Source organism: Musca autumnalis, unplaced genomic scaffold, assembly GCF_047663935.1.
Source record: "Musca autumnalis isolate F117 unplaced genomic scaffold, ASM4766393v1 scaffold_3, whole genome shotgun sequence".
Taxonomy (NCBI): Eukaryota; Metazoa; Arthropoda; class Insecta; order Diptera; family Muscidae; genus Musca; species Musca autumnalis.
This window is the reverse complement of record NW_027411866.1, coordinates 247,638,019-247,665,641: the sequence shown is the minus strand read 5'-3', so window position 1 is coordinate 247,665,641 and position 27,623 is coordinate 247,638,019. Positions and strand designations below refer to the sequence as shown.

Sequence of the window (27,623 nt, the reverse complement as noted above, 5' to 3'; positions counted from 1 at the left end):
AAACCAAAATCGGGGTTCGTCATGGCAAAAGTAACATCCGGAATAAACCTGAATGTTACTCTCCCATTCTCGCACTCGTTCCATCTAGATTGCCATCTAGATATTACGAGCTCAAGCAGCCGCGCCTTGCGATTCAAGGCATCCAAGCTCTCCACAACCTCTACTGCCCAATCAGTGGGAACAATCGGCAGACATCTATTGGCTAAAAATGACACGTTTGCACGTATCACTTCCAGGTCAAGAGGAGGGATGCCCAACAACACCTGCATAGCCTCAGTAGACACTGTGCGGCATACAGGGAGACACGCCAGCATCATAATGCGCTGACATGACAGTATCTTACCATACCCGGTAACTGCAGTGCGCCATATGGGGGAACCGTATGTTGCACAGGCAACAAGCAGACCACCATATACCACCAGCAACGCACGTCTACTCAGACCCCAATCCGAGCGCAAAATGCGACGAACAGGACTTACAACGCTGCACATTTTCTCTTTGAGCCGATGTAAGTAAGCGATGAAATTCATCCTCTCACCCATTGTGATGCCGAAATACCTCACTTCAGTCTTATACAAGAGACATAGACCATCGAAGACGACGCTCGGATGCCGATTGCCAGACAATCTACCCTTGAGTAGCATTGTGACGCTCTTCTCTCTAGCGACGGACTTTAGGGACAGTGAACTTTTAAAAATTATTTGGATTTTTTACTTACTTTCTTACATTACCTTGCTGGCCCATTACAGAACATTTGTTCCATAAGCCGAACTAAGAATAGATCTCCAAGTCTCTCTATTTGTTGCTTCGCTCTCCGGAATACCGCGCCTTTTCACCTCGTCTTCCACTTGTTCTGCGTGTACCGCCCGTATGTGGCCCGTATTTATACGCCTTTTTCATCATCGCTCATTCTTATGACATGGCCTAGCCAACACAATTGTCGTATCTCGATACGTTTATCTATACTGATGTCGTTGTATAGCAGATACAGCTCTTGGTCCAACGACCTCGAAATTCACCATCAACGTAGATTTTGATTTTTGGCAGAATATTTTTAAAGACTGCGGAGATTTTAAAGAATATTTTTCAAAGCCCAATAAGGCCACAAACTTTGATTTTTAAAGGATATTTTTAGGAACCATTAGAAATATATTTAATGACTTAGTTCACTTTACCTCTCACTGTGTCACTTACCTACTGCGTTTCCCAGCAGCTCAGCCTAGCTTTCCACACAACTTTTAAAGCAAATATAGATTAAAATGTGGGTTAATTTGACAGCTGGCTGGACAAATGTTTGTCTGTGCTGTTGTGGTTACAAATTTTACATTTAAATGAGTTGGTAATTATGTCGCAAATGTTGCAACATTTCATTGTTGCGATATTTCGATATGTGGCGACAAATGTGTGAAAATAATTTATTTATTGATTTGAGATTTTGAAATATTTGAAAACGGTATGAAATAAAGTAAAATTAACTGAATATGTGAAGGATTTCTGTGTGAAGATTTTGTTCGGTGTTTGGCTTGTCAAATTTCATCAAATCGCCTCTGACTGATAAGCATCTTTTGACCATCTTTTGAAATCTAAAATATAGACGCAGGTCAAGTAAACTGGCTGGCATAGCTGACACTCTTTGCCGCATGTAGGAGGCAGCATTGCAAAATATTTTTTTGTTTTCATACATTGAAAGAAACACTTTAAAGTTTTTTTTCTTTTATACAATCGACAACAACCAGCCCCCACATGCAACACTACACAACGCGCTTAACAGTTAAATGACGTTGCTTTAAAAGATAAGCATCAGTGTCCAAATGTTTATTCAGCACAAACCTAGGAAAACAGTTTAAAACTCTGTTTTTTTTCCTTAAAGATCGATTGCTTTAGTTTCGGGAAATACACTTAAATACGCCAAATGTTCAGCTGTGTTAACAAATTGAAAGTTTATTAGGTATCACCTACCACCAAACATTCGAACCATTTGTTGGTTATAAATGCAGGCAGTCAGTCAGTCATTGATTAATAGCAACAATCCATTAGTGCCGGGAAATAGAAACACAACAACCATCCATTTCATATTTGTATGCCATCGATCAATGGTTTGAAGAATCTTTTATTTGATAGGCCTAGTCATATGCACAAGACAGACAATTCACCATGGAGTCAATTTTGTATTGCGTAAATGAAACTATTCGCCGAATTTCATCTAACATTCACGCCATAATTGTTCCTCATGGCATTCATATTTCTTAATTACTCAAAGAAATAGAGGTAGATGCGTGGCAAGTTTGCCATCTGCTCAGCTATCAGCAAAAAAAATCGATGTCGTAGTGTTGTTCATCATTTGTCAATTGTGGCAATCCACGTAGATGGTTTGTGGAGAAAAATCAGATAACCTTAATAAAGTTTGTTACCAAATGCTTGTTCGGAATTAAAATTCAGAGATAGAGATTATGGAGCCTATTAAGTATAAGGCACTTGTGCAGTAGGTTAAACAATTGTCTACGAACTACTAGGTCAAACCCAGGATCCACATATAAGGTCATTCAGTAAGACCGGATGATACATACATTGGTCGTCAAAATATATTGTGGCAATTTAAAATCGACCAATTAAAAAACTATCAACGCCTTTAGGCGAAAGAGGGTATATACACTTTGATATGACCAAAAACGTGACTCAAAGAAATAATCGGAAATAATGGGACACCAAGTATGTTTGAATTTTTTTTTCTTTAAAAATCAACGTTTTGTGGTCCAGGGATGGCAGAAATGTATTTCTTTGACCGGATAGTGACGGATAGTGACGAAATTTTGGGGGTAGATGGGGGCCCCACAGAGGAAAAAGCCTGTTGATTTTGGTGATAGTCGGATAATATTTAGGGGTCGGAATGGGTAAAAACTCATTTGGAGACAAATTCAAAGTTTTATTCTTTGTGAATATATCGGCTTCTACTAGGGGTATTCCAACGGCAAAGCAAAGTCAATGGTCCAGGGATGGCTGAAATTAATTTTCTTTAAAAATCCACGTTTTGTGGTCCAGGGATGTCTGAAATGTTTTTCTTTAAAAATCCACGTTTTGTGGTCCAGGGATAGCTGAAATGTTTTTTCTTTAAAAATCCACGTTTTGTGGTCCAGGGATGGTTGAAATTTGTTTTCTTTAAAAATCCACGTTTTGTGGTCCACGTTTTGTGGTCCAGGGATGGCTGAAATTTTTTTTCTTTAAAAATCCACGTTTTGTGGTCCAGGGATGGCTGAAATTTTTTTTCTATAAAAATCCACGTTTTGTGGTCCAGGGATGTCTGAAAATTTTTTTCTTTAAAAATCCACGTTTTGTGGTCCAGGGATGGCTGAAAATTTTTTTCTTTAAAAATCCACGTTTTGTGGTCCAGGGATGGCTGAAAATTTTTTTCTTAAAAATCCACGTTTTGTGGTCCAGGGATGGCTGAAATTTTTTTTCTTTAAAAATCCACGTTTTGTGGTCCAGGGATGGCTGAAAATTTTTTTCATTAAAAATCCACGTTTTGTGGTCCAGGGATTGCTGAAAATTTTTTTCTTTAAAAATCCACGTTTTGTGGTCCAGGGATGGCTGAAAATTTTTTTCTTTAAAAATCCACGTTTTGTGGTCCAGGGATGGCTGAAAATTTTTTTCTTTAAAAATCGACGTTTTGTGGTCCAGGGATGGCTGAAAATTTTTTTCTTTAAAAATCGACGTTTTGTTGTCCAGGGATGGCTGAAAATTTTTTTCTTTAAAAATCGACGTTTTGTGGTCCAGGGATGGCTGAAAATTTTTTTCTTTAAAAATCCACGTTTTGTGGTCCAGGGATGGCTGAAAATTTTTTTCTTTAAAAATCCACGTTTTGTGGTCCAGGGATGGCTGAAAATTTTTTTCTTTAAAAATCCACGTTTTGTGGTCCAGGGATGGCTGAAAATTTTTTTCTTAAAAAATCACGTTTTGTGGTCCAGGGATGGCTGAAAATTTTTTTCTTTAAAAATCCACGTTTTGTGGTCCAGGGATGGCTGACAATTTTTTTCTTTAAAAATCCACGTTTTGTGGTCCAGGGATGGCTGAAAATTTTTTTCTTTAAAAATCCACGTTTTGTGGTCCAGGGATGGCTGAAAATTTTTTTCTTTAAAAATCCACGTTTTGTGGTCCAGGGATGGCTGAAATTTTTTTCTTTAAAAATCCACGTTTTGTGGTCCAGGGATGGCTGAAAATTTTTTTCTTTAAAAATTCGCGTTTTGTGGTCCAGGGATGGCTGAACATTTTTTTTTTTAAATCCACGTTTTGTGGTCCAGGGATGGCTTAAAATTTTTTTCTTTAAAAATCCACGTTTTGTGGTCCAGGGATGGCTGAACATTTTTTTCTTTAAAAATCCACGTTTTGTGGTCCAGGGATGGCTGAAAATTTTTTTCTTTAAAAATCTACGTTTTGTGGTCCATGGTGGCTGAAAAAAATTCTTTAAAAATCCACGTTTTGTGCTCCAGGGTGACTGAAAAAAAATTTTTAAAAACCCACGTTTTGTGCTCCAGGGTGACTGAAAAAATGTCTTTAAAAATCCACGTTTTGTTGTTGTTGCTGTAACAGTGTTTTTATTATGTTTATATGTTCGTTCCCCTGTTCAATCTGGCTCTGGGTATATCTCCAGTTCCAGAAAAATGGCTGCTTCGATGGGATGTAGCCACAGATCCACTGAAGTTAGATGAGTAGGTTTGGCTGGGCAGTTGAAAAGGTGTTTTGTGTCGTGCGGGCCCATGCTACATGTCTTGCACGGCGCGGTCGATTTCCGCCCAATAAGAATTTAGGCGACTGCAATATCCCGAGCGTAGTTGAGCCAAAACTACTCTAGTTTGTAGTGGCAGCTGACGTTCCTCAGCTGCAATAGATGGGGGGTGTATTTCGAGCACTTTATTTGCACTATAATTTATTAAGGCCTTGGCAACTGCATCCGTGTGAATACTATTTAAACCTGCAATACGCTTGTTGATCTAGAGGTTCTCTCCTGCACCGTTGGACCTGATCTGCCTGTATGTGTCGGGCCTACCTACAAGATGGTGATTGGGATGGCTCACACGGTAACATCTAAGCAGGTACTGCAACGAAAGCATCTCATTGTGTTGCTTTACTGAAATAATCTTTGCCTCCTCATGTAGATGGTCCACTGAAGATTTGAAGAGGCACCCTGTTGCTGTTCTCAGGGCGGCATTCTGGCAAGTTTGAGTCTTTTTCCAATTCGTATCACATAATCTCGGGGACCAGACTGGCGCCGTATAGCTTACCACAGACCGACATATCGCGTTATATGTGGTCAACAAGGTTTCTTTATCTGCACCCCAAGTGCTGCCGGCTAGGGACTTGAGGACCTTGTTCCTACTTTTCAGTTTGTAGCAGATAGCTGTGACGTGCGCGCACGACTTGAAAGTAGTGTCGAATGTGGCCCCTAAAATTTTGGGGCAGTTTGTGGTCGGAATTCTGCTACCGTCGATCACGACATTCAATTCTCTTCCAAACTGCGCTGTCAAGAGTGGCTGTTGATTTTGTGGCGGAAATCTGCATATTCCTCGAATGGAAAAAGGTGGTAAGACCGGTTAAATAGTTGTTCAGTCTCTCACAGATGTCATTAGGATAGGTATCCGACGTCAGGATCGTGGAATCATCCACATACGTTACGATCTCGATGCCGTCTGGAGGGGGCGGAATACAGGAGAGAAAGAGGTTAAACAGTTCCGGAGATATCACCCCCACCTTGGGGAACTCCCTGTTTCACTCTACGGTTTTTTGACTTCTTGTTCCTGAATTCCACGTACGACTGGCGTCCACACATATAATTAACTAGCCAACGTTTCAAGCTTGGCCGGAGGGTTGTCTGCTCAATGTCCTCAAACAGCGTGGAGTGCCGGGCTGTATCAAAAGCTTTTGATAAGTCAAGCGCCACCATCACTGTTCTGTCGCACGGCCGTCTCTGGTTGAGTCCTTGACAAATATGTGTGGTAATGGCGTGCAGCGCAGTTGTCGTGCTGTGCTGCTTACGGAATCCGTGCTGATGATCGGCAACTAGCTATTTGTGATACTGGGGAGGACTAAGGCCTCAAGGGTCTTTGCTACTGGCGACAAAAGCGAAATCGGCCTGTACGATTCACTTTTGCTGGTATCCTTGTCGGGCTTCCGTAGTGGGACTAGCTATTTGTGATACTGGGGAGGAGTAAGGCCTCAAGGGTTTTTGCTACGGGCGTCAAAAGCGAAATCGGCTTGTACGATTCACTTTTGCTGGTATCATTGCCGGGCTTCCGTAGTGGGACCACCCTGTCCATTTTCCAGACTTCGGGAACAATGAGGGTGGATAGCAACAAGTTGAGAACTTTTGTGAGATACTCCACTCCCGTCTCATCCAGCTGCTTCAGCATTAGCATGGAGATTCCATCAGGGCCCAACGCTTTGGATGATTTAGCGTTCCTGATGACATTGCCAACATCATCCATTGTAAACTGTGGTGGTTCCTCCTAGACAGGAAGAGATTTGATGCGACGTAATACTCTCCTCTTCGTCCTGTCACTTTTAGGGTGCTCGACAAACTGTCGATTGAAATAACGTGCGCACCTCTTCGGGTCAGTCAACGTAACGTCGCCAAACGTGACTGAGGTCCTATCTTTCCTTCTTCCAGGGTTCGAGAGTGATTTAACCGTTGCCCACAATTCACCTCGACCGGCTCCAATGTTGCAACTCTTCAGATGATTTACCACTTTTTCCGCTTATGCTCGCCGACCAGCCTGTTAACTTCCAGTGTCAGCTCCCTGACTCTGGGGTCATTGGGGTTGGTTCGGCGAAGCTCATCACGCTCATTTGCTAATCCCGTCGCCTCTGCTGGGAAGTTTGGTCTTACTTCGGGCATTCGACCAGCAGGGATATACCGAGCGGCTGCAGCAGTGATGATGTCTCGGAACGTCCTTTCCGCTACCCGAACATCAGAAGGATTGGGCAGTTCTCTGAAGCTGTAATTGGTGAACTCTCTGAAACCCGGAGAATCAGCTTTCTTATGATTGACAAATGTGCGGCGTTCAGAGGTAATGAAATCGGGTGGTCTGCTAATGGAGACAATTTAGGGAGATGGTCTGATCCAAGGGAAATGACGGGTTGCCAGGTAACGTCATTTGTCAGACCAGGTGACACGATGATTATGTTTGGCGAGCTGTGACACTCTCCTCTAATTCTGGTAGGGGCGTCCTCATTGACCGTGCGAAACGTAGAGCTGTCAATCTGTTCAGCCAGCGCTGTACCTCTCTGGTCGTTTCCGAGGGCCGAATGCCACATCTCATGGTGCGCATTAAAGTCCCCCAGGACCAGACGCGGGCTAATGTTAGGCACGAAATCTGAGATACAGCTATTTCTCGGCGGGATGTATACGTTCAGCAACTCTATCTCGGCAGTTCCACACCTGACTGCTACCCCCATACATTCCATGTACGGATCATTAGAGACAGGCTCAAGCGAGATAGGTCTGTATTGGGCAGACTGGTGCAATAGGAAAGCTAATCCCCCACCTCCACTTCTGGTGCGATCTTTCCATAGCACATTGTAACCATCACAATGTTGTAAGCTACAGTTGTTGTTGAGCTTGGTTTCTTGCACCGCAGCGACCTTGATGTTCTTCCGACTCATGAAATCTACTATTTCCTCGATCTTATCTCGGAGTCCATTGCAATTAAATTGCAAACAGGATGCATTCTCTGGGATTGGGACAACAACGGCTGGTGTTAAGGGCTGCGTGTGCGGTTGTTGTCAAGGGGACTGCGGGGGAGTTTCGTAGTCAGACGACGACTCACTGGGGACTGTGTTCACGCAGCATGCAGTAACATAGTCCCTGTCGTAGTCCCTCACGTGGACAAGTCCAGAGCAGCCCTTAGATGCACACACTCCTGACATCTATCGCATCTCACCGAAGGTTGGATGTGGGTGAAGATGCGGATGTGACAAACTGAACACAGATATATTGGTCCTGGGTTTTCCTCCGTCCCGGCATGGACCAAAATAATTCGGAGCAGGCATTCCCAACACAGAAAAACGAAACAAATACAAACATGTGTACACTGAGGTGGCAGCCGCTGGCCGGAACGATGATTTTGTCAATCCGGTACGAAAGAACCCGCTTTTTTTGTCATTTTAAAGTCGTTTAGAACCGTTGCTTGGTATATTACATCCTTCACATAGCACCGTGCCATTTGAGAAATATTCTTTAAGCAGTCCACGCCCGTGGCTCTGTTTTATTATTATTTAACCAATAAAAATATGCTGGAATTTAAGTCGTTTTGACCATACCCATAACTCAGAATATTTGTATGGTATGTGTGTCTGCATGTGATTCTTCATACTTCAACTTATCTCCAGTTTTTTTACATCCATAATATTTTTCATTGCTAATATGTATATTTTTTTGTTGTTTTTGCCATAACATCTAGCCAATGTCGTTTCCATTTCCACATAAAAATAATGACGTCGTCTCTACGATGTGTTTGGCGTTTTCAGACGCCAAACACTTTACAACAAAAACAAAAAACCAAAAAAATATATTTTATGACTTAAAGTTCATTTCAATCGATTGTTAGATTGTTTATTTGCAGTGTGTTTTTATTATTATTATTGTTGTTGGTGTTTTGTTATGGTAGCACTTTGGAGAAGTATACGTCAGGTCGGACGTCTGTCTGTGTCGCCGTAAATGCTATTGCATGTCTTTATGTTATTGAACTTTACTTTGGTGATACTCTACTCCGGATTTTATTCGGAAATCGAGCAAGAGAATTGCAATCTGCAACAGGCGACGACTACAACAATTGAAGGTATGAATGGCTGCCTGGCTGTTTGCTACCAGTTAGGCCAGCTAGCCAACCAACCAACTAACCAGCCAGTCGCTTATGTCTCTTACCTGCCTATGATGTCAGCCACATGAAATGACTTCCATTTAGATTCCCACCAACACTTTGGCGTGTGGTGCCTCAGATGAATCGGTTTTGTTCTCATGCAACACTTGCTGCTGCTGCTGTTCGTTCATATTCAACATCGGGTTTTGTGCTGCTGAATTATAATAATTCATTGAAATACACTGAATACATTGGAACAGAGATAGATTACGTTTGTTTTTATAGTTTTTTCGATGCCTTTATGTCTATAAAATGTGTTGTTGATGATCACCAGATAGAGAGGATGGGACCAGGAGTAGGAGGCGGTAGAATGTTTTGTTATATTCACCAAACAATTGTTTACCATAACAACATAAAAATTGTTAGTTTTTGCAAAAAAGTATTTATTGGTAAATATGTATGGTGTGTTTGATATGTGTGTATGTAAGATGATGATAGCAGGTGTGTGTTTCAATAAAACAATGTGCAGAACTGGATATGAAATGTACAAATAATTATCGTCCATTGGAATGAGTTTTTCCCATGCATACCTTAATCGATATGAGAAAATAAATACTAATGAAGATGGAGAAGATACTGCAGATCCAATCCCGGAAGATGGTATTGAAAGAATACTGCCTGACCAGGATGAGCTATATAGAGCAATACACTGGCTGAAAAATAATAACTACGCATGAGTCAATGGTTTATCAGTCGAACTGTTCAAAGCTGAAGGCGACACTATGATAAGGTGTATGCATCAACTAGGTAGCACAATATGGCAGAGCTCATACCTGGTGATGGGAACGTTCTATGTCCCTTCCACAAGAGAGGAGATACGGCTGTGTATTCAAATTAAGATAGTGTCTGACAGCCTATAGCCAATGAACTACTTGGACAATGTCAGTACCACTTCAGACCAAATCAAATCCACCATTGACCTTGCATCAAATTCTGGAAAAGACCCAAAATATGCAAATCGACTTTTTAATTAATTGAACTAACATGACCTAAGGAGTTTTTATTGGAAAAGTGAATTTTAGCGAAGTTCCACACACCCAACCAAAAAGCTACGATCGTTTCGCTCGGGGTTTAATTCAGCTCATCAGGCATATCAGATGTCAATGGCTAGAAGACAAAGGCAGAGATTGATAACTTCTATTTATATGGACACTATTTCAAATTTGCAGATATGAAGTATTTTTGAAGCCTTTTTCCTATCAAGTTCGCCTAGTGTCTTGTCTAGAATCATTTCTCAATATCTACATACATACATATGTACGTACAATCGAAGGTTTTTTTACTTCATGAATTGTAATGACCCTCTTGGGAAGTTTGTGTAGATCGGCAACATTGTCTGTTTGTTTTTACAGTTTTGTAAAAAAGACGTTTCGTGTTATATTTTCATCATGGGTCGTTCTGATAAAGAAATATAATCTGCTAAAGTGGGTCCGGCAGTAAAAGAGCAGGTTGATAGTATCAACACGCAATGCGTCTACAGAACTCGGACCAACTGTGAATGTTGATTGTTGATGGCAACGATGGCCTGGGTTAGGCTATGTCTTGAGTATGATCAATGACGAGTCCATAAAATAAAATAAATACTGCCTAAATTGCGGTACACACACTGCACACCGCCAATTTTCCCAAAAAAAAAAAAAAAATATTGAAATTTAACATCTGTAAAAAAATTGAAAATTCAAATGAAAAAAATTAAATTCAATTTGTTTTTTAAAAAATGTATTTAAAATACATTTTTTTTAAATTGTGTAACTAAATTCATTTTTTATATAATTGGAAATTAAATTGTTTTAAAAAATATTTGAAAGTTAAATTTTTTAATTGCTCTGTTCCGAAACCTGCAAGAAGCTACTACTTTTTACTACGATAACAATTTTTCCTTTATGCTATCGAAAAAATAGTAGAAATCAGTAGATTCTTGCAGTACTGGAACGGACAAAATATTTCAAAAGTCACATTTGTTGAAACTAATTTACTTATTTTTTAATTTAAATTCCGTCGAACTACTACCAAACTTCTGTTTTTGATTCATTTTTGTTTTCAATAAAATAAAAAAAACTCTACCTTTTGGTAGTAAATCGAACGAATTTGAAATAGCCTCTAAATATTTGAATATTCGAATTCAGAAAGCACTTTTTTAACAAATATTTAGAAATTCAAATTGTGAAAAAAATATTTGAGAACACTTAAAGAGTTCGGTTTTTCGCTAAAAAGGCATCATTTCAAAAACTGAGAAGCCAATTGATAATTCCCTTCGCCGGGATGAAATCATGATATTGGTAGCGATCAGTAAAATTTTGCAACACTTGTCAGTTCGTTTTGAAAAACATTACTCTCTGTAATAGAGGGTAATAAATGAAGTTGAGCCAATGGGGGAATACTCCACTCAAACAATCGAAAATGAGATTGAACTTCAACAATAAACAAAACAAACAAAAAACAGCCAAGGCACGGGCGAATGAATGGAGCTTTGTTAAAAACAAAAAAACAAAATTCCAATAACAACCTCACAGGCAACTGTGTTGGTGTTCTTTTCAACTCACAGAATTCGAAGAATTCTTAGTTGATACGTGCTGACATGTTGCAAAATATTTTGATTTTGGTGTTTCTTTGGAAAAGCCGAAAAGTGAGTGTGATTCTCATTCATATGAGAACACTTAAAGAGTTCGGTTTTTCGCTAAAAAGGCATAATTTCAAAAACTGAGAAGCCAATTGATAATTCCCTTCGCCGGGATGAAATCATGATATTGGTAGCGATCAGTAAAATTTTGCAACACTTGTCAGTTCGTTTTGAAAAACATTACTCTCTGTAATAGAGGGTAATAAATGAAGTTGAGCCAATGGGGGAATACTCCACTCAAACAATCGAAAATGTGTTATATTTTTAAAATTTTAAAGATACAAATTAAAAAAAAAAATATTTTCAAAATTTTGAAAAAAATATTTGAAAATAAAAGTATTTTAAAAAAATATTTGAAACTTCTAAATTTTTAAATAATAATTGAAAATTAAAAGTTTTTAAAAATGTTTGAAAATTCATTTTTTAAACTAATGGCTTGTTCCATGTAGACGATTCGAATTTATATTCCCTCGAACTACTACCAAACTTCTGTTTTTTTTTTAAATATATTTGATTCATTGTTGTTTTCATTCAAACAGAAACTTTTTGCAGTAACGGAGAGTTTGGTAGTAATTGAAACGAATTTGAAACAGCCCATTAATATTAAATAAATATTTGATTGTTCGATTTCGGAAAAATTTTTTTACAAATATCAAGAAATTCAATTTAAAAAAACTTAATTCAAATTATTTATTAACACTTAAAAATTCATAATTTTTAAGAAATATTTGAAAACTCAAGTTTTTTTTAACATATTTGAAAATTAGAAATTTTTAAAAAGTATTTTAAAATGTTTTAAATAATATTTAAAAATAAAAATTGTGTACAAAATATTTGAAAATTCAAATTTTGAAAAAATCCAACATTTGTGAAAAACTAGCTGAACCCGGTGCGCTTTGCTGCCCCGACTACGATAAAATATAATGGAATGCTATGATTATATTAACTTTTTAAATATTTTAACGAATAAATATAGGAGATATGAAGGCGTTATGTACCTATTCAGGGTTGTTATGGAACTAATATGGTATTTTGGTATGTTTCAGGAAGTAACACTCCTCCGAAAGCCTTTCCGCCTATAAGTATTCCTAATGATTTAGATATATCATAATAAAACATAAATCTTAAGAAGTCTCTCAAAGATATGATACTTAATAGGTAAAGCCTTGGTAAATTCCTTCCTAACTATAAGTACTTGTGTAAATAATGATGACTTCTACTGACTGCTAAATCTTCAAAATTTCATTGAAATTGAACATACGTAACAAAAACATGAAATCGACCGAAAATATATATGGGAGCTATATTCCTATATGAACAGATGTCGATATAGTTTGTCAAATTTATTTTTAGACCAAATCCTGTCTCTCATTCCAAATTTCATTGAAATTGAACATACATACAGAAAATCAGCCTAAAATATATGTGGGAGCTATATTCAAATCTGAACCGATTTCGATATAATCTGTCCCATTTATTTCTAAAACGAATTCCGTCACGCTTTCCAAATTTCAATGAAATTTGACATATATAGTGTGTCCAAATCTGAACCGTTCTCGATATAATTTGGCACATTTATGTCTAGACCAAATCCCGTTACGCATTCCAAATTTCATCGAAATTGGACATATGTAGCGAGTTTGGTGCATCAAATACAGAAAATCGGCCGAAAATATATATAGGAGCAATATCCAAATCTGAACCGATTTCGATACAATTTGGCACGTTTATTTGTAGACCAAGTTCTGTAACACGTTTCAAATTTCAGCGAAATTGGACATACATAGCGTACTTGGTGCATAAAATACAGGAAATCGGCCGAAAATATATATGGGAGCTACATCCAAATCTGAACCGATTTCGACATAAATTGGCACATGTATTTCTAGACCAAGTTCAGTCACACGTTCTAAATTTTATTGAAATTGGATATAAATACCGCGTTTGTTGCCTCAAATACATGAAATCGGCAGAAAATATATATAGGACCTATATCCAAATCTGAACCGATTTCTATATAAATTGGCACATATATTTCTAGGCCAATATCCATCACACATTTCAAATTTCAGCGCAATTGGATATATATATATATATATCGTGCTTGGTGCATAAAATACAGGAAATCGGCCGAAAATATATATGGGAGCTATATTCAAAACTGAACCGATCTCGATATAATTTAGCACATTTATTTCTAGAACAAATTTCGTCAGACCCTCCAAATTTCAGCGAAATTGGACAAACATAGCGTGTTTGGTGCATCAAATGCGGAAAATCGGCCGAAAATGTATATGGGAGCTATATCGAAATCTGAACCGATTTCGATATAAATTGGCACATTTATTTCTAGACCAAGTTCTGTAACACATTCCAAATTTCAGTGAATTTGGACATACATATATAGTGTGTTTGGTGCATTAAATACATGAAATCGGCAGAAAATATATGTAGGAGCTATATCCAAATCTGAACCGATTTCTAAATAAATCGGCACATATATTTCTAGGCCAATATCCATCATACATTCTAAATTTCACCGAAATTGGACATATATAGCGTGATTTGTGCATAAAATAAGGAAATCGGCCGAAAATATATGTAGATGGGAGCTATATCCAAATCTGAACCAAACTCCATATAATTTGGCACATTTATTTCTAAAACAAATTCCGCAACACATTCCAAATTTCATTGAAATTGGACATACATAGCATGCTTGGTACATAAAATAAGGAAATCGGCCGAAAATATATGTATGTGGGAGCCATACCAAAATCTGAACCGATTTGAATATAGTGCAGTAAATTTATTTCTACATCAAATTCCGTCACACATACAAAATGTGGAGATTGTATCTGTAATAGTTCTAAAGATATTTGAATACAAAATCTAAATTTTTTGGAGGTACCTCCGGTTTTGATGCTATATCTCCAGATCAACGCGAAATTTCAAAAAATGATATAGCCTATTGGGGGCCACCGTGGTGCAATGGTTAGCACGTCCGCCTTGCACTCAGAAGGTCTGCGGTTCGAATCCCAGGCCAAGCAACATCAAATTTCCAACGGTGGCAAAATTCCCCCTCAGTAATGCTGGCGACATTTCCTGAGTATTTAAGCCATGAAAAACTTCTCTACAAGTGGTGTCGTAAGACACGCCGTTCGGACTCGGCAATAAAAAGTAGGACCCATATCATTGAGCCAATATGAATCGGCGTGCACTCATTGATATGAGAGAAGTCTCCCTTGTCCCATCTGGGATGTTTGTGGAACAATTATTATATTATATAGCCTATTTTCATTCCAGGCCATGTAGCAATGTACCCTAAACATTTCAGTAAGATCTGTTCAGCGGTTTTCGAGTCTATAAGGCACAAACAAACGAACAAACAAACAAACAAACGTACAAACAAATTTCAATTTTATATATATAGATAGATATTTGAAAATTTAAATTTAAAATATTTAAAACAATCCACGCTTTGTGAAAAATATTTGTAAATTCAAATTTAAAATATTAAAAAAAAAATCGAAAATTCAATTATTTTAATAAATATACGTCTTGTTGAAAACGTTCGAAAATTCACTTTTAATAAACCTACGATTTGTGAAAAATATGTAAAATATTTTTATACCCTCCACCATAGGATGGGGGTATATTAAGTTTGTCACTACGTTTGTAACTACCTGAAATAATTATTGTAGACCCCACAAAGTATATATATTCTTGATCAGCGTGCAATTCTTGGGAAAATATGTTATATTTACGTAGGACTTTTGGTATTGAAAGCGGGCTATGTAGGTCCACGCTTTCGTATAGCCCCCATACAAAATGACGCGAGTTATGTAAATTGAAACAACATTTATATTTAAAGTTTTAATTCGGTTTATTAACATTAATTCTTAAAGATTACAACTGTTCACATTAAACTCCAAATGACAACTCAACTGAATCAGACGATGTAATCAATATTTAAAACTTAAACTCTAGCAATTAAACGTAACGGTTTTTATTAAAGAGAGATGTGATTACAACAACTAATTTATGTTTGGATAAAATGAAGGAAAGATAATAAAGAGATATTTAAAGTAACTATGATAACAAATTGATAAAGCATAAATAATAATAAACTAATAAAGAAAGGAATTTTTGATAAAAGAGTAAAGCAAATAATATTAAACAGTAAAAGACAAAATTGAATTCATTGTTAATGACAAATGTGTAACTTCCCCTTCGCTTACATAAAGACAATGTCCACATTGTTGTTATTTGTTTTTTTATAAAATAAGAAAATAAAATACATTTTTGGTCTTCAGAATTGCGTTAAAAGAATTTACAAATTATTATATTAACGAAATTATTATACAAAATATAAAGTTAAATTAAAATTAAATAGGATTAAGACCCGTAATATCAAATTCATCTTTGTGTCTAGTATTTCTTTTAATATTTGAATTATGTACATTTTGGAGATCACTTAATCGGTATTTTGGCTCGTCTTTATGCCTAACCGACTTATAATTTTTTATGTAACCTTGGTCTCTATTTTCAATGTAATTTTCTCTTTTTTTGTTTCTTTTATTAATGACAATCTCTTTCATAGCAACGGCTCTTTCGAATACCTTTCTTTTATTGCAGAATCCATAGTGAACTTCAAACGGTTTTTCTTTAATGACAGAGTGATAACTATTATTGTAAAATTCCACAGCTTTGCTTACTTTCTCTTTGATTGATAAGGATTTATTTTCTATGTATAACACCCTAATTTTCTCAGTGAGAGTATTGTGAAATCTCTCTATATCTGAATTTCCTGTATGGTTGTTCGATTTCACTAAGTGAAGTTCTATTCCCTCATTCCTAAAGTAATCCTTTATATTTATACTTTTAAATTCATTGTCGGTAATCAGCTTACTAAAATGACCTATTTGCGATTTATATAATCGAATTATTTCTAAAATAGTTTGATTATTACGATCCTCTAAATAATACGCTGTTGCAAACTTAGAAAACCTGTCGAAAAATGTTAAAAAACTACATTTTGAATTCATGTAGATGTCCATATGAATAATTTGTCTAATGTCGGTTGGTGTTTCCGTATGTTGAAATTGAGATTTTATTGGATTACGATCAAATTTTACTCGGCTACAAATATCACAATTGTTGATATATTTCTGAATCAGTAATTTTAAATTCGGGTAATATATCTTCCGCTTTAAACCCTCAAAATTTTCGTTAATTCCCGTATGACCAGTCTCATTCTTATGATAATGATGTATTTGTTGGTAAGTGTCATTTTCGGTGGTCATATCTCGGGCCATATATGCACATCGGACAAATTTGACAGCAGAGTTGCCTTGAAACAGCTCAGTTATTTTCTTCTGTAAAATGTAGTATTTGTGATCACTGAGTTCTGTGTATATACCTACTTTTCCTGTCTCTATGTGATCAACAAGTATTTTACTCACATCACCGTTCAAATCATCTGAGTTGATAAATATCTTTTTATTTCCGTGAATTTTATTAGTCTCCATAAGTTTTTCATCGGTCAAAATAATCTGAATTTTAAATCGGTTGACTACTGTATCTAGAATTGGTATAAAGTCGACATCCCCTTCAAACTGAGAATGGACAGTGGCCAAATCATCATCGCCATTATTATATAAAGAATCATTGGACTCACTTAGGTGATAGATCTGTCCAGTATCTTTGTTCACTCTACTTAGGAAGTCAGCAACCGCATTTTCTCTTCCTTTTATGTATTCAATGGTAATGTTGAATTCACTCAACTTCATGATCCAACGATATAGTCGTGGACTCAACTCTTTAGTCTGGGATTTTACAAGTAACCACCTTAATGGTTGATGATCCGATAGAATGTCAAACTTCACGCCATACAGGTAAGGACGAAAATAACCAGTTGCCCATACTATAGCTAGCAGTTCCTTCTCTGTCGCTGAATAGTTACGTTCATGAATATTGAGAGTCCTGCTAGCATAGCAGATTGGGTGTCCGTTTTGCTGCAAAACGGCACCAACTGCGACTGAGCTAGCATCAGTTATCAACCGTTAAGATCCTTTTCAGTTTTTCAAATGAGTTAATGAAGTTAGGATCACTAACATTTAACTTGACACCCTTCTGCAAGTATTTTATCATCGGATATGCGACTTTGGCGTAATCTTTGATAAATTTTCGGTAATAGCCAGTAATACCGAGGAAGGATTTTATATTTTTAACTGTTTGAGGAAGTTTCAAATTCAAAATTGTGTCTACTTTCTCTGGGTCTGGTTTAACGCCGTCTGTTGTCAGCAAGTGTCCTAAATATAATGTTTGCTTTGCAAAAAATGAACATTTATTAATCTGTATCTTAAGATTCGCTTCCTTGAGTCTATTGAAAATTGTATTTATGCTTGTAATATGCTCTTGAAGACTAGTTGAAAAAATAAGGATATCGTCTAAATAAACGACGCATATCTTATTAATGTATTCTCTAAGAACATGGTTAATCAACCTTTGAAATGTGGCAGGACCATTTTTTAGGCCAAATGGCATTCGAACAAACTCGTAGTGGCCGTAGGGGGTGGAAAATGCTGTTTTATGTCTGTCACTTTCTTTAACCATAATCTGGTGGAATCCCTTGGCCAGATCAATGGTTGTAAAATACTGGGAACGACCGAGTTTGTCGAGAATATTGTCAATATTTGGTATGGGAAATTTATCATCTACCGTCAAATCGTTCAACCTTCTGTAATCAATAACAATCCTATATTTCTGTTTTCCTGAGTTATCTAACTTTTTTGAGACGATCCAAAGGGGACTGTTGTAAGGAGAGTTGCTTTCAGTTATTATTCCATTTTTAAGCATTTCCTCAATCTGATTGCAAATTTCTTTTTCATGTATGTGTGGATATCTGTAACTTTTTACATACACAGGTTTATCCGATATGGTTTTGATTTCGTGTTCAATAAGCGGCGTATTGCCCAAAACATCACCTTCCTGATACACCAAATCCCTAAACTCATCTAAAATATTTTCTAAAGCCATTGATTCTTCCTTATTTAAATTATTGAATAAATTTCTAAAAACTTCGTTGTTTATGTTCAATGCTTCGAGTTGACAAACACATTCTGCCTCGTAAGGGCAGATTTGAATGAAATCTAAAACGTTATTATTTATTGTCAGTGTTTCATTTTCCATATCTATTATGGCTCCAAGAGGCCTTAATATATTTTGCCCTAAAATGGCATCGAAGTCTTTGTTCACAAATTTTGTAAGTTTCCACGACATTGTGGCCTGTTCACCGAATTCTGTTGGTAGGTCTGTAATTATTTCATGTGTAATATCCGTACTGCTATTTAATGATGTAAACGAAATTTTTTTAGAAAGTGGAATTCTTTTGTAGTTAGAAAGACTGTTCTCATTCAATATGGATGTGGTTGTTTTTTCTTTCTTTCTAATTGATAGAAGTTGTAGTGTTGTTATTGTTAATATTTTTTTCACTTGGAGATTATTTCTTGTATTGTTGACTAAGTCAAAATGAAGTAACCTTGAAAGGTCAAATGTTTATTTCAATTTATTTTTACTATTTTTTCACAGTTCAATTATTTATTTTTTTTTAGTAACGATAACTTAAAAAATATATCGTTGTGGTGTTCAAATATATGGTTTTTTTTTTAACATCAATAAATTAATGTTTCATAAAGGAAGAATAGTTATGATGTGGAAATAACTTCACTATTTTACACTTTCTTCAAATTGTTCTTTTTAACTGTTGTTAATTTAAAATAAACTTCATTTTATTTTCTTTTTTGTTTGTAATATTTTATTAAAATACGCATCGTTCCGTTAAATAGGTTCGATAAAAAGACTGCGCCAGTTATGTAAATTGAAACAACATTTATATTTAAAGTTTTAATTCGGTTTATTAACATTAATTCTTAAAGATTACAACTGTTCACATTAAACTCCAAATGACAACTCAACTGAATCAGACGATGTAATCAATATTTAAAACTTAAACTCTAGCAATTAAACGTAACGGTTTTTATTAAAGAGAGATGTGATTACAACAACTAATTTATGTTTGGATAAAATGAAGGAAAGATAATAAAGAGATATTTAAAGTAACTATGATAACAAATTGATAAAGCATAAATAATAATAAACTAATAAAGAAAGGAATTTTTGATAAAAGAGTAAAGCAAATAATATTAAACAGTAAAAGACAAAATTGAATTCATTGTTAATGACAAATGTGTAACTCGCGTGACGCGTCGTCGTTTTAAGGCATTTTTAAGATATTTGGCCCATTTTACCACCGAATTGGTTTTAATTTGGTACTTTGTGTCTCCAGAGACCAAAAAATATTCCTACCAAAGTTGGGTTATATAGGTTCACGTTTTGGTATAGCCCCCATATAAGGCCCCATATAAAGTACGCGTCATTTTAATATATTTTGAATGTATTAGACTCATTTGACAACAGAATTGGTTGTAATTTGGTATTTTGTGTCTCCAGAGGCCAGAAAACATTCCTACCAAAGTTGCGTTATATAGGTCCACGTTTTGGCATAGCCCCCATATAAGACCCCTTATAAAGTACGCGCCATTTTAATAGATTTTGAATGTATTAGACCCATTTGACCAAAGAATCGGTTGTAACTTTGTATTTTGTGTTTCCAGAGGCTAAGAAACATTTCTACCATAAAATGTTTATATAGGTCCACGTGTTGATATAGCCCCCATAATACAATATCTCCCCATTTTCGATATTTTGAACGTTTTAGCCTCATTAACACACCGATATGGCTTAAATTTGGTATTTAGTCTTCTTTAGGCGTATAAAACTTTCCCCCAGAAATTTGTAGGTATAGGTCCACGCCATCATATAGCCCCCATAGAACGGTACCTTCCGAATTTCGGTATTTTGAAGGTTGTGGCCACATTAATCCACCGAAATGGCTGAAATTTGTGGTGGAAGGTATAAAAAGTTCGGCCCGACCGAACTTAACGGTTTTCTTACTTGTTTATTTTTTAAATTATTGAAAAAATTCCACGTTTTGTGAAAAATATGTGAAAAAAATGGTTGCTTAAGTCTGGAGTATACCTCCATTGGCTTAACTTCATCAGTACCCTTTTTGCAGAGAGTAATGTTTACAAAACGCACTGACAACTTGCAAAATTTACTGATCGCTACCAATATCATGATTTCATCCTGGCTAAGGGAATTTTCAATTGGCTTTTCAGTTTTTGAAATGACGATTTTTTAGTGAAAACCTGAACTCTTTAAGCATCGAGTATTCTCATGTTAATGAGAATGATGCTCACTTTTCGGCTTTCCCAAAAAACACCTGAACAAAATATTTGCAAGCTGCCAGCACGATCCAACACAGCACAGTTACCTGTGAGTATGTTGTTGGAATTTTATTTTAAAAAGTTCCATTTTGCGCGTGCCTTCGCTGTTTTTTGTTTGTTCTGTTTTAGTTGAAGATTCAATCATATGATTGCTTAAGTCTGGAGTATTCCTCCATTGGCCTTACTTCATCACTACCCTTTTTGCAGAGAGTAATGTTTACAAAACGCACTGAAAAAATTTTTATTTTTTAAATTATTGAAAAATTCGACGTTTTTTTTTAAATAATTTAAAAAAATTCACATTGAGTGAAAATTAAAATCTTTAATTATTCAAAAAAATCACATTTTGTGAAAAATATTTGAAATTTCAATTTTTTATATTTTTTAAAAAATTCACGTTTTGTGAAAAAATAATTAATAAATAATAAATAAAATAAATAATAAAAATTTTAAAATTTTTTAAAAAAAATCCAACCTTTTTGTGAAAAATATTTGAAAATTCCACGTTTTGTGAAAAATATGTGAACGTTTATGTTTTTTAAATTATTTTAAAAAAAATCACGTTGAGTGAAAACTCATATTTTTAATTATTCAAAAAAAAATCACATTTTGTGAAAAATTATAGAAAATTAAATTTTTCATATTTTTTAAAAAATCCAAGTTTTGTGAAAAAATCAATTTTTTTTGAAATTTTTTTCTACTTTTTGGAAAAATTTTTTTGTGGGGTAAGTTTGGTGTTGGTGACGGGACAAGTTATCCCCCTCAACTTGCTCGAATTCGACAAGAGTTTTACTCGCGAGTGGAATTCGAGCGAATTTGAGCGAGTATTGGGAGCTTTGGTTTTGAAGCTTTTGGGCCATTATCTTAGGAAGTATTGACTTACTCCGGAACAAAATGTACCATTGCAATTGTACATTTTTGTGTGGGAGGTACTTGAAAAACTGGACCGATACAATCCATATTCCAACCTGATACATGACTGAACCTGCGAGGTTTATCTTGCGTATTTGCCATTTTGGTTGGTGCCGTCAGGGTTTCTTGGAGCTTTTAGGTCAATATATCAGGAAGTATGGACTTCCGCAGGAAAAAAATGTACCGTTATAAAGGGACCCGCAAGGAAATCTTACTGAAAAAATTGCAAAGCCATCGGAGAGGAGCCCGTAAACTTCACTTTAACCGAATTTTGTGTGGGAGGTACCCGAAGAAGTGGACATATAAAGTTTTGACCAAATCGATTGCTCCCTTCGAGAGTTATCGTTCAGACCATTTTACAGAAAAAATTTGAACTTTTGTGGGGGAGGTACCGGAAGGAGTGGACCGATAAAACCCATCTTCAAACTTAAACTAAGTTTAGACAAACTGTTACGAAGGCCAAATTTTGGACCGAATCTTCACATCTGATCGAGAGTTATCTTGCGCTCCAACCACTACACAGGGTGTCATAGGGTTGTTTTGCATCTTTCAGGCTATTTTCTCAGGAAGTATGGACTTGCCCCTGATGAAACTTGTACCGTCGCATGGGAGGCAGTGAATACAATATGTTACAACAAAAATTAAAGCGATTCGAGAACAGGTCCTAAACTGAACTTTTCTGAAATTTTGTGTGGGAGGTAACCGAAGGAGAGGACCGATTGAGTTCATATTGGAACCACAGCTAAGGCTGGTAGAAATTTCACGATGTGCAATGTATGGACCAAATCGGTTACAAATTTCAAGAGCTATCGTGCGCATAAATTTTCCGAACGTTTTCGAACTTTTGTGGGAGAGGTACCGGAAGGAGTGGTCCGATATAACCCATCTTCGAACTTAAACTAAGTTTGGGCAAAATATTACGAAAGCCAAATTTTGGACCGAATCGGTTGATCGTTCGAGAGTTATCGTGCGCACCAGCCAGACAGACAGACGGACGGACATGGCTAAATCAACTCCAAATTGTTTGAAACACATTTCGTCCAAACATACTTGGGGTCTAAAACCATTATTTCGATGAGGCACATTTTGCCCGTATGAAAGTGTATATGGTAAATAACAAAAATGTTTTGCAATCGATGAATCCGAGTTTCACCCTATTAGAATTCGGGAACTGTTAACATATTCTATAAAGTATTCTTTAAAATGAAGTGTTTTAGGAGGGATCCCATAATGTCGACCATTAAAATTAATTTTCGTGGAAGCTGTGTTGGCATCAATGTAGAAAAATGAGTATAAATGGGTTGAAGCCAACAAGTTTTTTATGTTCCCATACGATTTCTGGCTTAACCTTACATTTTATAGACCTATCCCCAAAGAAAGAATCACAGAATACTCCATAGGCAACAAGATTGTAGTGTATGATTTTTCGATATATCCACTGCATCCACCTAAAATTGATGCTGACATTTTGAAGCCGGAATTTCGGGGTTTTTTGAATTTTTGTAATAATCCGGACGCGCAAGAAGATAATATTGCAAACTCTCAACACGATTATAGAACTCGTGATTTTACGTCGTTTGAAGCATATCTCATGAGTGTGCTCCTTACAGCATCCTAGTAATTGGAGTCGAAAGGCCAAAATTTGATGCGTGAATTTTCTTACAAAACCTATTTTTTACGTGTAAAATTTACAACTGTCATTCCATTTCCTTTGAAACCCGCGTGAATTTAGTTTTTTTACGCGACGGTTCTAATGAAGCCTTCCGCGATCGAATCCATCTACTAAAACCGCGGATATAGATACCTTGAAAATCGGAAAATCAGCAAAAATATATTTTGACAAATCCGCGTAATAAATCGCGATTTTCTTTAAATTTTTTTACAAAAATGGAATCCTTTACTGGCGATTATAATATTTGCGAAAACGCGTGTCATAAAAGAAAAGAGATACGCGAGTAATATCGGTCTTTTACAAGAAATTGAATGTGGAGGCACATCCGCGGTTCTTGAAGAATCTAATTAAAATTGGTATATTTTAACGTATTTTGATAGGCGCTGATGAAACCGGATGCGCATCAAAATCGTATGCACATTGCGCGACTTTTACCAACTTTAAGGTTTTTTGCACTGCATGATGCAACTAGCGGCACACAATGGCCGCTGAGTGAAACATTGAAATATGCCTAAATATTGAAAGAGATTGATTCGCTTTATCCAAAATTGGATGCGCATCAACCGACTTTAACTAATTCGCGAATAACGGGCTTTTTAATTTTAATATTAATTGAATGATTGTAATTTCAATATTACTCTTAATTTCCTACCCTTATAAGTTATCACAGTAATCAGTTAAACTCTCGCGATGGTAAACCATATTTTTTGATGAAGTTTTAACAGTATACATACATTATTCTATGGGATTTTAGCAAAATACAAAAATACAAACAAAAAATTATTTGCAACAATATTTTCCAACAATAAGTTTTTCTCTTTTGTTGTTGCTATAATATGCAATTTATGTACCCAATCTCTATAAATTTGGTATCATATTTTTCTACGCATTGTCTAGATTCCGCATATATTCTTTAATTTATTTTTGAGGGTTTGTATGGATTCTGGGACAGGATAATTTGGATGTACTTCAAAATTTTTTTATTATTTGTTGATTTTCCGCGAAAATAATAATAAATTTAATAACTATTTAAACATCTACGAATAGATATGGAATGCTGTTAACGATTTATGCATACATTTTCTCATAACAACAAAAAATATATTTTTAAATATTTTTTCTTTATATGAGAATAAAAACCGCTATAACTTTTGTGCGCATTGGCCAATTTCGTGAACGCGAGCAGATTTGAAACCGGATTTTTTTCCTTTACCTATATACCAAAAATCGTAGATGTGCTCGCAAAAACATTTTTTCATTTTTTTCAAATGGAATTGTAAAGGAATTTTGTTATTCGCCATATACCCTCGTTAGCATAAATGCTGAGGGTATAAAAATCACATTTTGTGAAAAATATTTGAAAATTTAAGTTTTTATATATTTTTTAAAAAAATTCACGTTTTGTGAAAAAATCAGTTTTTTATTTTTTTTAAATCTACTTTTTTGAAAAATACTCACGGTGCTCTTGAATCAAATTTAAATGGAAGGTGCTTACATCTTGGAAGTTTTTGCGGATTCTGAAACTACAATGTTCATAGATGAAAAAAATCAAAAAACAAAAAAATCGCCGGAGCGCTTTTTAAATAAATCGCGATTCAAGTTGACATTTTTAGGGGTTGTTTAGGTTTTCACGATTCTGCTCAGAAACCGCAAGTCCTATCAAAATGAAACTGAAGAAAATATTGTAGCTATGAAAGTTCTGTACTAGATTGGCCTTTACGGTATTTTCGTACGTTTTACCATTTTTGAGATATTGAAGTTAAAATTGGGACAATGCATTGACTGTATCGCCCCCTTATAAAACAACGTCATGAAGGGTGCGCCTTAACTAACTTTTAATGAAAACCGCTTACACAGGGGAAGTTTTTGTGAATTCTGAAACAGCAATGTTCATAGATGAGAAAAATCCAAAAACACGAAAAAATAGCTGTAGAGATTTTTAAATAAATCGCGGTCAAAATTCACATTTTTAGGTGTTTTTTAGGTTTTCACGATTTTGCTTGGAAACCGCAAGTCCAATCGAAATGGTGCTAAAGAAAATGTTGTAGCTGTGCAAAATGTGCCTCATCGAAATAATGGTTTTAGACCCCAAGTATGTTTGGACGAAATGTATTTCAGACAATTTGGAGTCGATTATTATTTAAAAAATACGTGAAAATTTATGTTTTTTTAACTTTGTAAAAAATATTTTAAAAATTAAATTTTTTAAAATAATTTACAAAAATCCAAGTTTTGTGAAAAAATATTACAAAAATTCAAATTTTCTGGAAAATGTTTAAAAAAATCACATTTTGTAAAATAAATTTAAAAAAAATCCACAATTTCTGCAAAATGTTTAAAAAAATCACGCTTTATTTTTAGGCAAGTGTGAGCTTCTATTCGCAAAAGGCGACGACATAAATTGGAAATTGAAAAAGAAATGAATCTTTTTCTATATCCCTGATATTTGACCATCTTTAGGAACATAATTGACATCAATTAAAACGCATACTGTCTTCTTCGATATTGATCACATTACAGCTGGGATATTCATCATTACACTTAGATTCTAAAGCTTTCAATCACAATATATGTCGCAATTTTGATCGGATCGCCATGATGGGAGTCGCACTGAGGAGGAAGGAAGCCTGTTCATAATCATGGGATAATTTGTATTTATTTATTTTTTTTATTCCCCAAAAAACATCATTCCTTATTACATATATTCAAATATTAAAAAATATTTGCCTTTTTTTAATTTCAGGTGCCCTTAAAGTAATCGTGGTAAGTTTATTGACCTCTTAATAAGCACATTTGTTATATGTTTACTCTGCGCTACATTTGTATTGCAAATAACTCCGCAGCTATTAAAACTTTCACAGTAGCGATTTGAAGATCAGCCAAGCCCTCTTCGTAACTAGTCACGTAACAGCGCTTAAGATAAACATTTTTGTAGCATTTATGAAAATTTTTATGACTTCTTCACTGATTTTGTGATTACTTTAATAGAGTTCCGTTGCCGGTTTCCTGACCAGCGTTTAAACCGTTTTTTGAAGTTGTTTAAATCATTTGGGAGGAAAACAAAAAACAACAACAACAAAATGTCTCATTAAATGACATTACATTCTTGTTCAATTTCTTTTAAAGATGATGATGTTGTTGTTGTTGCTGTTTTTTGTTTTACAATAAAATTAATTATTAAATTTAGGGCACACATAAACGAGAAGAAGAAAGTTAATAACATCCAGCCGGTCAACAACGACAATCATGTTTCTGCAAAATGGTAAAAGTGAAATTATGCCGTTGCTTCTTCTTCTTTTTCTTTTTCATAAAAATTGTTTAGCGATCTTCACTTCAATTTTGTATTATGAAACTCATGAGAAATTGTTCCATTGATGCATAACATTATTTGCCGACCAACATCGACAACATTATTAGCCCAGCGAGATGCAGCGATGCGACAATGCGCCTTCCAGCATCTAGTAGTCAATGCTACACATCTTCATCATGGCAGATTCCGAAGTAAGCAGAAACCAGTATCGCAATTTCAAGTGAAAATAACACTTGATCAGCATAGGTAGTGGTGGTACGAACGCCACTTTTTTCTTTGGATTGTGATATCTTCCATTTCTTTTTCTTCGCCAAGCGACGCATCTTTGTCGATTTTTCCATCTGCCCATGCCGATGAGAACCTTTTTTCTAGCTGCCCATCATGTAACGAGAGCTGCTTCCCAATACTGATTTATTTATGCGATAAAAACAAGTTGTAGTGGTGGGGCCAGTTTTTTAATAGATGTATGGGAAATACACTCGAGAAAAAGTTTAGTAACTTCCACAGGAAATGGAGTACATCAGCCAGGCTGAATAGAAGTTTTCATAGGAAAACTTCAATTCAGCCTGGCTGACTAGCTGAATAGAGGTTTCCGATAGGAAAACTTCAATTCAGCCTGGCTGAATAGAGGTTTCCGATAGGAAAACTTCAATTCAGCCTGGCTGAATAGAGGTTTCCGATAGGAAAACTTCAATTCAGCCTGGCTGAATAGAGGTTTCCGATAGGAAAACTTCAATTCAGCCTGGCTGAATAGAGGTTTCCGATAGGAAAACTTCAATTCAGCCTCGCTGAATAGAGGTTTCCGATAGGAAAACTTCAATTCAGCCTGGCTGAATAGAGGTTTCCGATA

At 35.7% G+C, this 27,623-nt stretch overlaps 1 protein-coding gene across 2 annotated transcripts in view; it reads left to right on the top strand.

Moving 5' to 3' along the window:
- Window positions 1-27,623, top strand: part of LOC141399255 (uncharacterized) — a 117,149-nt gene that overhangs the window by 26,160 nt on the left and 63,366 nt on the right. For both annotated transcript variants that reach the window (XM_073977663.1, XM_073977664.1), the window contains one exon: window positions 26,207-26,226. The gene's annotated coding sequence lies outside the window, so the exon portion shown is untranslated. The remainder of the gene's footprint in view (window positions 1-26,206; window positions 26,227-27,623) is intronic.